This window comes from Belonocnema kinseyi, chromosome 4 (genome assembly GCF_010883055.1).
Source record: "Belonocnema kinseyi isolate 2016_QV_RU_SX_M_011 chromosome 4, B_treatae_v1, whole genome shotgun sequence".
In the NCBI taxonomy this organism is placed as follows: Eukaryota; Metazoa; Arthropoda; class Insecta; order Hymenoptera; family Cynipidae; genus Belonocnema; species Belonocnema kinseyi.
In genome coordinates, this window is record NC_046660.1 from 144715190 (window position 1) to 144728277 (window position 13088).

General features: G+C 35.6%; 1 protein-coding gene and 2 long non-coding RNA genes across 3 annotated transcripts in view; 1 reads left to right on the plus strand and 2 right to left on the minus strand.

The window, feature by feature from the left end:
- LOC117171538 overlaps positions 1–13088 on the plus strand; it is a 139483-nt gene that overhangs the window by 91108 nt on the left and 35287 nt on the right. The window lies entirely within an intron of this gene.
- LOC117171537 (BET1 homolog) overlaps positions 1–13088 on the minus strand; it is a 158388-nt gene that overhangs the window by 40449 nt on the left and 104851 nt on the right. The gene's annotated exons all lie outside the window — the stretch shown is intronic.
- LOC117171539 lies at positions 5765–11793 on the minus strand. Its single transcript, XR_004466896.1, has 2 exons — positions 11683–11793; positions 5765–7231 (listed from the first exon to the last, which is right to left on the minus strand). It is a non-coding gene; the product is annotated as an uncharacterized LOC117171539 (long non-coding RNA).

The window sequence follows — 13088 nt, forward strand, 5'->3', positions numbered from 1 at the left end:
CGATTGACCAAGTGTATAGAGCTCCAAGGAGATTATGTTGAAAAATAAAAAGAAATTTACCCAAAAAAAATTGTTTTTATACTTCATTCTAAGGACTTATTGCACTACCCTCGTATCTTCTAAAAGAAAATGTCAAAAAGATATTATTTAGAAATATCAGTATTTAATAGCAAAATAATAAACTGTTTGCCTCTTAGATTTTGAGGCAATTTTTGGTATTAAGGAGTGCTTTTTGACGTGAGTCACCTTGCCTTTTACATTTTGGGGTGGCTTTTGATGTGAGTCTCCTTGCCTTTCACATTTTGGAGTGGCTTTTGATGTGAGTCTCCTTGCTTTTTACTTTTCGGGGTGCTTTTTGATTGAGCCTCATTGCCTTTTATTCATTGCCTTTGCTTCTCACATTTTGGGATGTTTTGGTGTGAATCACCTTACCTCTTACAGTGGCACATCAAAATGATTTTTATTTATTGAATGTAACGTTCCATTTACTCTTCTGTTCGCGATCTTTCTCTTCCGAAAAATGTGAAGCTGTGGAGATTACGAATACTTCTCCAAAATCAGAGTCGATTTCGGAGAGGGTACAAAAGAATTTTATTCTTGGGTGTCCGGTACAGTCTTTGAAGAATTTAACTGAGTTTTAAAGCTTTTATCAGTAGCGGTATGGTTTTCTTTAAAGATGAAAAATTTTACAGAAAAATAATTTCGATCAACTATTAGATCTACTGAGACACTACAGCACACCTGATAGTGCTGCGGCTATTAGGCGCGTGCAACTCTCGCTCTTACGACCTTCTACAACTCAACCAATACTATCCATCCCATTTTTGTTTTGGGACGTTTTTCAAGAGAAAAGATCAAGATTTTTTTGTAGCTTACTTAAAAAAAGATCGAAAATTCCGCATTTGGAGAAACTCAAAAATGTTTTTTTAAAAAACCCTCATAAAAGGTAAAATGGAGTAACTCTAGGAGTTATGTACAATTGAAAGTTAGCCGTCGAAGTGAATAGTCGGAAACTCGGGCCCTTGTATCTTGAAAACAAGTTATACTAGGTGCGCCCTTTTACAGAATTTAAAGAGGTTCACTGGCACTACTATCTGGCGGGATTTCAATAAGATAGGCGACAACAAAATTTTAGGCGGGGCCACTTGGTAAATTTTACCCCATAGGTCAGTTTGAATGTTTCTTCTTACCTCGATGGAACTCGAGAGAAACGATTTTTCAGCAAAGTTTTCTACGACTAACAATTTGATTTAAAATAAATTTAGCAAACAAATGGGAGATTATTGCACATTGTTCTTAGTTTAAACCAAAGGAATTTCGTCAAAATTTAAATTTTTACATGTGTTTTAATAGAAAAATGGTTATTTTAGTGAAATATTGTTTTCTCTCAAAACCTCTTTGATAAATTTGGCTACGAGTTTCACCTTTCGACATTTGAAAACAAAAGGTGCACCCACAAACCAGAAAGATTAATGATCTTTGGGGTACGTAACATGTTTTGGGGGTTTTTTCATATCTTAAACGTTCAAGTATAGATATAATCACTTCTTACTATCTAAAATCACTTAGAGATTTTTCATTGAATTGTGATGTTTTGAAATCACTTTCAAATAATTAGATAAAGCAATCATAGCGAGAATATGCCTTGGAAGTTACAAGATACGATTACTTACTATGATATATCCCTAAATTAGCGGATATTTAAACTAACCTAAAATCCTTGTCATCTACACCATGGAAGTAAATTCAGAGATAAATCCTAGTAGGTAAACACTGTTTAAGGAATTTAAAAATATCCATGAAAATTAATTCAAAGACATATTCTTGCTATGAATGCTTTCTCTACTTATTTGAAAGTGGCTTCATACCGTGGCAGTTGAAATAAGCATTTTTCTATTAAAATACATGTAAAAAGGGAAACTTTGACAAGTGTTTGTCTAGAATATGTTTTTTTTTACTTTTATCTTTCGAATTTTTGCTCGGCGGGTTCGAAAATACAAACAAAAATTTGATTCAAAATTTTGTACAAAGAGCCATTTTCCATAGATTTAGTGCGGGGACCTTTCTAGACATAGGAAATGATGGCTCGAAAATCGCGACACTCAAGATCTATCACTGTAAGCTGATAAATCTAAACTAACCTTTTGAAACTAACTATCCTAATCAGAAAGTATGACACATAAAGCAAAAATTCATACCGGCATTCTTATTGTAAATTGTAAGAAGTATTCATCTGTAGAAAATTATTTTCTCCCGATGCACTGTTTCCAAAATAAATGCCAAAAACTTTATCGTCAGGATGTTTGAGTTCAGCCAATTTGCCTCTTTTGTTGCAGATTTCACCGAGAAAAAGAGCTCTTTTGATCTGTGTATTCCAAGACATAAACTGAGGCTTTTGAGTCCTTTTAATGGAACACGTAGTCATGGAGTTTTTTCTTGAATTGGTTTATAAAATTTTGTAATGAAAATATGTTGAATTGAAAAAATGTAAATTGTGCGTATACGAAAACAATGCATTATGTATGTTGCCGATCCCCACTGTTGCCTTACTCTGGTTCAAGAATATTGTTTGCCGATTTTCGGCCATTCAGGTTTTTCTGATTAATTCCACATTCTGCCGAATTTAAGTTTTAATTTTCTCGATCTCCATTATTATGTTACCCTACTTCAAGAATATTGAAGATATTTGGCAGAAAGTCAAATTTTGACCCTCGTGAGCCTGTTTTACTGCATAAACCAAAATAAATTATTTTGATTATGTTTGCGAAACACCAATTTGGTATTTTTATACACATTTAATATTGATCATGTCCTAAAACTGTCTATGGTACCGAATCCCAGGCCTGCATTTCTATATAAATTTTATGTCAACCATGTCCCAGAAGTCGTGAATATTGGCCGAACCATAATTATGTCCCAATTTTGACTTTCTGTATCCCAATCTCGGTTTAAGGTAGTCTTGGAATTCCAAACGTATTAAATATTAGATTACTTAGAAATATGTGAATTGTGTTTAAGAAACTGAGTATGTAAAATTATTATAGGAAGATTATTCTGAATATTGTTGCTTCAAAAACTAATCATTTTGATTTTAATGAATGTTGAATATTACATAATAGAGCCAATTAGTGTTTATTTTAAAAATAAGAAACCCCAATCCTGCTAACCACCACCTCTACAAGTTTTATTTGTTGTTTTTTCTAAGTTTTTTTTATTGTTAAGAAAACTGGTCCAAGAATCTGGCGCCCTGTTAATATTCTAACAATAATTGATGTTATAATTTTGATGATGAATTTATGAAGCGTGGAGCTACATTTTAATACTGCTAGGACAAAATTTGGGTGAAAAAGATGTTATTGGGTGCTCTTGGAATACAAAATAGGAAATAAGAAAAATATGACGTGGCACGAAGAAACAAGCCTTAGAACCGAAAAATCGGATTTCCGGTTTTTCTTGATTTTCCATGTAATGAACATTTCCTCTATTGAATAAAAAAATTCCATTGCTTCACGATCAAAATTAAATTTTCTGAAGCTCAAAACTTGGGAGGTGATTTTTTCGCATTGCGCTCGACTCTCGCATCAACACTCTAATACGTTGCCTCTCTCTAATATCTCGAAGCTCTAATGCTGGGTCTCCAGCGAGAGGAAATTTGGCCCATTTTACTCCGGAGCTAGATATCTCGTTCCCACCACTACACATTCTGACTCAGCACGGAAAACTTCCGTATCACTTTTACAGCTCAATAGAGATTCGTGGTGGTGTATACGAGACATGTGGCTCCGAAGAAAAAAGAGCCGAACTTCCCATCGCTCAAGATCCTATCGCTCTAATGCGTTTGGCTCGGTTGATCACCACTCGATGAGCGCAAGATTAGACAATTTTTTCTTTTTTTCGTTGTTTGTATTTATATTTCTTGAGCCTTGACAAACATACGGACCGCTCAACTGTTCGTCTTCCTTTTACTTTGATCCGATTTTTCTCGCAAACTCATTTTCGAACCTAAGGCTGGTTTCTTCATTCTGCGTCACATATAATAATCGAAATTTTGATTCTGTGTTCAAGCATGAAATTTTGAGGTAAGGAAATCGAATACATATATTTTAAAGTAGATGGTAAGAATTTAATTATCTCCTCTTTTAAAAAAGAAAAACGATTTCAGCAAAGGTACGTTCATAATAATTAGGTTAGATATGTACGATTTCAATCTCATTCCATTTCATAATGCCATTACGGCACTGCATTAAATCTTTAGCAATTATGATTTTTTTCGCAATGGATGATGTATTTTTTTTTGTTCTTTTAATCGTACATGGAGAGAGAGTTTAGTTTTGCCACAGCTACAAGTTATTTTTCAAACTACGTTGTATTAGTCTAAAGTATCTAGTCTAGTATGTTTTTATGAGAATTTCTTACCAAACTTCGTGGAACTTCCTTTATTCATTGTAATGATTTGATGGTATTGTATTCAACTACTCCTTCTTTTCTCTTAGTCAATCTGTTTTGACACTTATTTTTAGTTTATACTAATATTTGATCAATTCCCTCGTGAAAAGAAATACCGATTTATCAATTTGTTCTTTTTAATCTCCTAATCTATTTATCCTCCTTTTCAATCTTCCTGAAGTACTCTGGACCCCCCTCACTTTCAAACCTCATTTCGTATCTCACTTCCTCCCATTTCAAAAGTACCGCATTACTCTTCCTATTTTATCCATAACATCCAAAGCATAGGCTTTTCAGTTACCTGGCCACCATTTTCTCTCATCCCATTTTTCCTTTCGCATTTAAAATTGGCAGCTCCAGCTCAACCGTACGACTTTCATCTCAAAAATATCTCATGCTGACTTTTTATTTTTTAAAGCTCTTTTCATCCCCAAATTTGCAACCCATAGCTCAAAACTGGCCACACTTATACGTCTAACATCTGGACTCTCATCTTCCAGTCGTTCTTGAAACTTCTTTTTCCTATACCCCATACTTGTCACATTATTTCACTCGTGCATTCCTATCTCATCCGCTTCTACAGCTAGCTGCACCTAACGCTAGTTAGCGACTTTGTTCAGAATACATAATAATCAACAGTTTTCTATTTCTTCATTGATTTACAAGCATTCCATTTTTTCAAATCTCAATATCCATATCTAAATTTATCTAGCGTCTGTCCACGCATATCCCAAAAATAGCCGCAACTTTACTCGACTCGCAATCAGTGACTGCAATTTTTATTGTATAAACCAGTTCAACGTGAAGCCAAAGTGACCGAAAGTTCTTCCAGTATCCAATACGAAATAGTAATTATCTTTTCTGAACCATGATTAAAAAATATTATAAATTCAAATGAAAAAGGGTTAAATAATTTTGATGTTTTCTGTCGTATCCGTAGTGAGTCCTCCAGCGAAAAATTACGCCGTGGTAGCCAGTGTTAAGGTGTGTTCATCTTACTGCGAATTTTGGTAAAGTTGAACATGTAGTAACAAAAGTAGTTTTAGGTTCAACAATTCATATCACAGGACTACAAATATAGTGGTGAACTGTACCTGCAAGAAGAGTAGGTACTTCTCGTACATTTTTGGTGGTTTAATACAAATTTGGATTCATTTCTGAGGGAAAAATTTTTGTCAATATAATAATTTTAAAGTGCAAAGTTCCGCCTTTTAGTTAAGTCCAATTAGAAAAGGGCCTACCGGTTATTCATATTTGTTTCAGGTAATAAAACAACCTTACTTTCAGGAGGTCAGGAATGTTAATACAAAAATGCTTATTTGTAAATTTTTATTAAACAATTTAAACTTTTTTTATAGTTTCTTGTTAAATAAATCGAACATGTATCATATATTACGCATTAAGTTAGTAATCAAATATCAAAAACATAAATATTATAAAGCTTTTTATGTTAACTAGCATATTCTACATATTACTATTACAACAAATCATGGCTGCTTGGGATTCGAGGTCGGCCCTGGAAGTGTTCGAAACCTGCCCACAGGACATTTTTAATTGTATCCCAGGACAATAATATTTGTTTAAATGGCTATAGTAAATTCCTTGAAAAAATAATTTTTAATATATCTTGATTTCTCCATTAGACCGATCTACGTGGCAGCCTGCTTATCTGGAGTAAGTTTATTTCTTCTTCAAGAGATTTTAGCTATTTTTGTTTTTTGACTAAAAGTTGTTGCTTTTTTCAGTTTTTGAACTTGGGCAGTCAGTTTTCTTTTCACTCGAATTTTTATTTGTCTCATTTGTATTTAAGATCAGTTTCTCGGTTATTCAGAAAGCTTTCAAGTCGCCTGCATCCTGTATCTGATCTAAGTAGAATCTGATCTAAGAAGGCAGACAGTTAACAATTGTGAGGAAATTGGTACTGACCTATGGTAGATATTTATTCTTTGATTATAATATCGCAATATCGCTCATAAATATTCGCTAAATGATAAAAAAACTACTGTTTTGCTGACATTAACTTATCATTTAGATCTTTGACAAGAAAGTCATATTTGCAAGAATTAACTTCTTTTTAATCCCTTCTGATGCCTTCTGAGCATTTTTTAGTTTTGATGTATTTTTACACCTCATTCAGCAATCGCTCTTTCGAGAAGGTATGTCTTTAAAAACATATGGAACAGTACATTTTTATAGAAATAATGAGTTGAAGTACCGCGGAGAAACTTTGTCGGAGACGATGCTTCAGAAACGTAAATAAATATCCATTTGCGCAATCTGAGACAATTTGTTCAGGTTTTCATGAAAAAGCAAAAACGAAAGATTCACGTTTTCCTATTTTCATCCAGGACATCATCATGAAAATAAGAAGCTAGAACGCATATTATCGCACTATCGCGCAATTTGACTATTTGGAAACATTTTCAGAAGTATGTATATTACATTTGCAGTACAAATACAACTGAATGACGTGTTTGCATGCTGCCTATAGACACAATATAATTTCCGCTTAGGAGACTTCGCCTCTTATCAAATAGGCAGCAACATATCGCGTAACAAGACTATGCATTTTTTGTGTTCTGGAGTTGGTCTAGTAGACACTTTTTGTGGATCACCAGCGTTTGCAAGTTAATTCTCCATATTGAGTGAAGGTCCCTTGCTTTAATCTGCATGATTTCTAGAAACATTAATGAACCAAGTTCCATAAGTATTCTCTTTTTTTCATCTTTCCCTTGTGCTTTTCACTTGCTGAGTGGCTGTCAATTGCAATTCGGCCATGTTTCATCTGGGAAAAAAATGAAATCAAAGAATTATTACTAATGAATACTACGAAAAATTAAAAAACTGTAACGTCTTTAATTAACATACAAAACGATTAACTTATGTAAAGCTCAACACGTTCAAACGATAGGCATTTTTATTTTAGTGGCGTAAACAATTTTCAACATATTATCTTCAATTAATTAAATTTAAAACTTATTCACGTAACCCTCAAATAATCGATCGTTCTACCCTCGACAGGGCTATCTTCGAACTCCCGGGGCTATTACGGATAAAACTATTTCCCGAGAAATGTTTGTTTATTAGTGGTATTTTTCGGTATATACTATATATGCCTATTAAATATACAGATATCCTCTTACAAATAAGAAAAGTTACACGGATGCGTAAATCATATATTTATTTGTTGTTAAGGGATGAAGCCTTCGGTATTACTACGATCATTTGACAAATAATCTTTAACAATTTAAACGTATAATAGGGTTGTAATATAGTTGAAAAAAATGTATTCATGTTTTAGTTTTTGAGTTATGAAATGATTAAGCTAGAACAATCAGGAACGCGGCATAGAAAGTCGTACGCGGTTTTATAATAATCCGTAAATTTCCTACGTAACGCGTTTCCTATAGTAAGTATATGTAACTTTAATATAGGAGCTGCACTACAGTACCCCCCCTCCCCCTAGGTTTGTGACGAAATACTTAAACGCTTCCACTAGATTACTATCTTAGTAGCAGATAAACGGGAAAAGTCGGCCGACTCAATAAAATTACAAAATGTCATTTTTGCCTATTATGCCTATTATTTTTGCCTATTATCAAGAAAACTACGAAGTCACGGTGACAGACAGAAAATACATATGTGATGCACTCTACAATAAGTATATATAAATTTCTATATACTAAGTATAGAGTGCGCCATACACGTATTTTGAGTTATGTATTTTCTTTTTGTACCCATCCATTTATATCCCGGGTATTCTATAGTCTATCTTTTATTTCAATTTCTGATATTAAACTGCCTTGAGATTCTGAAAAAAAGTTCAAATGAAGTAATTTTAAATGGGAAATATTAAAAAATAGACAAAGTTGTGCGAGCTCAAATTAGACAATAGTTACGAAACAAGATTTATTTAATTTCAGGTGTGTTGTGAGAGCAAATTTAGTTCCTTTATTTTATTTTAGGGAAGCGAACGGAGACAGAGTTACTTATGTTATAATTTTGATGCACTTATCATTTAACATGTTACTACTTTTTAGGTTAAGTACCAGGGCATGCTATACCTGATACCTGTCACATCATATATACCAAAAATCGAGATGAGGACAGCACCTACTGGACCGAGATTGTGACGGGGGCGGGATGGAGCAGACGATTGCAGAAGACGCAAGAGAGGCGCAGTTTCGTGTCGGCGCTTTGTCCCTCTTTACTCTGATTTTTTAAAATGTTTTCTTAAGGTTGGTTGTGTTTCGAGTGTGGTCGTTTTTGAATGCGTCATGAGAGCCCAAATTCTTTGCGAAATGTTTGTCGCGCATATTAAAAGGTATATGGGTCTAGAAGTTTCGGGCTATTGGTAATTATGGTTTAGCACAGATTAAGGTAGTTCACGCCAGATTCACTTTTCTTAGGAATTTTCTTAAATTTTCTCAATGAATACAGCAGACTGGTATGGAACGACCTTACAATTTTAAACACAATGTTTATTCTGTGAAGGTAGATATTATTTACTGAAAATAGCACCTTCTACATTGGTCGCATACGGAAAACGAGTTAAATTTATACACTTTTAATAGTAGTGTCTAAGCTGCTCTTATCATTTAAGTTATAAACTAGAGATATTGAGTTTAATAGTATAAGAGACATAACTGTCCGAGGAATAATATTTGTATTCACGCAAGGAAGTACTAACAATTTGGCCACACTGTTTGCCTTGGAGATGAAGGCGCTTGTCAAATCCACGTATGCAGCCTAATGTGGGCCGAAAACCAGTGAATTTCGTGCGATGGTGCTGAGTGGAGTGTTGCCACGTGCAATGCTTAACTAGTTGCGATGTATACGTACATTATAGGTTTGTTTGTGTCGCGATTGAGAGTGTAAAAACCTAATCAAACGTTTTGACAAAGGATTGGACGAATTTACGAGCTGGGAAATTTAACATGTTAACCATGGTGCGGGTTTAAACCCACCTTTAAAGTTTGTAGACACACATTAACTGTAACTAGTCCAACGGACTACTTTTACAAATTTAAATAAACGAAGATTTTCGTTCACTTTTATTACTAATTTATGGACTCGCAGCGTTTTTCTCGCTCCCACTAATCCCTCTATACAGAGCTAGGTACATAATATAAAAAATAGTTTAGATTTCTGAACTTTGGGCGAAACCGTTTTTTTAGTGACGCCGAAGAGGCGTCTGGCGCCAACTCAGGTAATTATAAAATCGTCTTTTCTTTACTGTAAGCCACTTTTGGGCGTTGTTCCTCGTTCTACGTCTCATAGAGCAGGAAAAAGGGTTACAAAAACTAGCGCTCAACGTGGGGCCACAAACGCCCTACAGATTTACACAAAATTCTTATTAGAAATTAAAAATTTTCACATTATTTTGAGAATTTCGAACCGAAACGACCCAACCATGATTAACGACATGTCAAGTTTAGAAAGGCTTTTTTGATTTTGCTGTGCAATTAAATCTCTATATTTTCGGATTTTACGAAAATACTATGTATTTTTACTTATTGTTTGCCATGTGTTATGCACCATGGAGAATTGATGGTTGTAATTTTAATGGATTGAACCTTTTAGGGACTTTTTGGTGGATTGAACCTGTTTTAAGGTCTTTTTGGTGTTTCATGTATATCATCAAGATTCTGCCCGGAGCCTCGGAATTATTTTGAATTTTGATTTTTCAGAAAATTTTAAAAAAATATTCTAGGATTTTCGGGATTTCGGAAATAGTATAGGGATTTCAGACTAGAAAGTTTTGAAAATAAGAAATTCTACCATTAAAGTATATAGGCTCTGGGCAGAAACCACTGATTCAATAATAAATTGAGCAAGTATCTCAAACTCTCCACCGATCGAGATGACGCGAAGATGAGGTGACACCTATTCAGGTTCCACCAGCACTGCCGCCACATGTGCCAGCCATGAGTAGAGTGTAGGGAGCCGGTTTTGTCCGCCGAGATAGACAACGTGTACCGAGTTTTGTAACCACGGCACACCTACCAACTAGTCTCAACGTCTCTACAAAAACGCCGTATGTTCAGACATTTTTCATCTCATCGGTTATCCCTAGCCCCCCCCCCCCATCCCTTCTATTATGATTCCTTCAGCCTTTCTGGACGTAATTCAGTTGAATGGCATTAGAATGACTCCATTCACAGCTGATCGCTCTTCAAAGAGTAGCCTTAGGAATGACTTGCCTTCAATGAGTTTTCAAAATTTCACGAGACGTCGAGAGGAGGAGATTTATTCGAATGCCAGTTATGTCACGGCTACTTAACCGAATTATAATCCATTTTTGGATTCATTCGTTCTCGGATTGTTGACAGACGTGGGTCAACGAAGTAGGGAGGATCTTTATTCTATATTAGGAAAGTGGAATATTAGTTATAACGAAAATCGCGATAGTAGGGCGGAAGAATATTTAACTCCGATTGAAGGATGCCGAAAGGGCAAGTCCTTATCGGATGAGGATTTTTTTTGGAACGCTCCCGTTTTCTTTAAAACAACCTGCACAACGTGGGACAGATTCCACCGGAACAATGGGAAACGTAGCAACAATTCACCATCGCTCTCAGACGTAGGTACAGTGGAATATATGTCCAAATGCGAGTTAGGAACGTGGAGGGTAAAAGAACAGAGGGTTAAAATAAACCTATAGAAGATTATTTGATAAATACTTGCCTGATTTTTCAACATTATGATCCTCCGATTTCAAGAACGGAACAATTGCAAATGGCAATAAATAATTTACATCCTAAATATTTATATGCCCTTTCTAAAACAAATTATCCTTCTTTGCAAGAATTATAAGATGCTGTCGAAATAATAAGAGATGATAAGCAAAGCGTGTTTACCCCCTCCACCGACCCAAGATAGCGTTTTCCCCGAATTCGCCTACCGTAACAATACCGGAAGCTTGAAAGGGGTGGCCGCTATCAAGAATGAGCCGACATCCGCGGATAAAGCGAATAACGAGACAAGCGGAAATAATCAAAATAATAACAAGAAGCGACGCGGCAGAATTCTTGATAAAAATAACGATAGAAAAGGCGACGGCCGAGCAACTAAATGCCCCGAATAATAGTTATTCCACCAGCACTTTAAGTAAAGCATGTGTCGTAGTAGGTCCTCCCGATGTTCAAATCCCTAGTGCATCACAATCGTTTGGTACAAATCCTACTTTCGGTGCTTACCCGACATATTTTAATTATGGCTTTTATCCCGGCTTACCTTAGACACAAATGATGCCAACTAATTCCAGATATCCTGCATTGGATACCCATGCTGTTGAACCAGCGAATTTGTCATCTGCTTTGGCGAGCCCAAAAATGATAGGTGCGAATCTTCTAACGCCAGTCCCCTCAGTGTGTACTAGTGCTGGTGGCAGTTTCAAAAGGGGAACACGGCTGTTCTTGAAACTGCAAAGAGGGAGGGAACTTTTATCATGCTTGCTTCAAACCTACAAAGGTTTTCTGCCACAGTTGTGGCGAACAACGCGAAATTTCTACGAATTGTAGTGGTTGTTCAAGATCCAGTTCAGAAAACGAATAGGGGTGAGTGACTCTAACGTATATTACGGTATTTGATGAGCGGCATCTGTTTATTACGGTTAGTAACGATGTCAAGTCACTACACGGACTATTCGATCCAGACGTTCTTAGTCGGAAGTATCGGCTAATCGTGTAGAAGGAGGTGATATTTCTCTTTCGAATGAAACCGTACAAGTCTGTGCTTGCATGAGGAATTGAAGCCTTTGTGGGCTAAGTATTTAGAAGATTTTTTCAAAAGAAAATTTCCTCCCATGCCAACCAAGGTTCTTGCTACATACATGGTGGAATACCATATAGATATTCAGAGATATGCTTCCGTCAGAAAGGTTACCAGAGTCTTTCTCCCAAGATTGAAAAATCATGAAGAGAATGCGCCCCAAATGTTGAAGCTGAGGTTATTGTAAGTACTACTAAGAGCGAATAATGTAACCCAGTGGTAATGATTAGGAAGGCTGACGAAGATTGTAGGCTTTGTACCGACTTCAGGAAATTAAGGAAGTAGCCTCGGTACGTTTGGCAACGTCGCGTGTGAGCACGATTGTTATTCGAAAATCGCGCATAAACTATAGCACGTGGAAAGGATACGACCGGGCTTTATTATTGTAAAAGTATGCCATATGCACATTCCGGGTAAAAATTGGAAAGGCACGTTCTGGACAAAAATTGTTAAAGGATATACGTTCATAGAATTGCATTTAGTATTCACTTTAAGATTATTTTTTCCGTCTAATGATACTTCCAGTGGTCGGTTGTCTCTTCTCTAGATCGGTTACATGACATTCGATGATCGCGAGCCTTGCTATGGCGTACGATGACTAACAGCTACCGTTGGCTGCGACGATCGGCGATCGCGCATGTCTACTCTTGACCTGTCAGGATACAGATACTAACTTATTAATATTTAGTGATTTTGGTTCGACACTTTCGATTATAATGTGTCTGACCATATACATGATCTTGCACTAGCGCAAAGTATGGCGTGTTTTGCAGATAAATGACTTATAACTTCGAATTGTTACTTTTCTATCATAAATTTGTATGCATACTTAATTATATGTCTAGTTCATGATATGACTTATTCAGTTT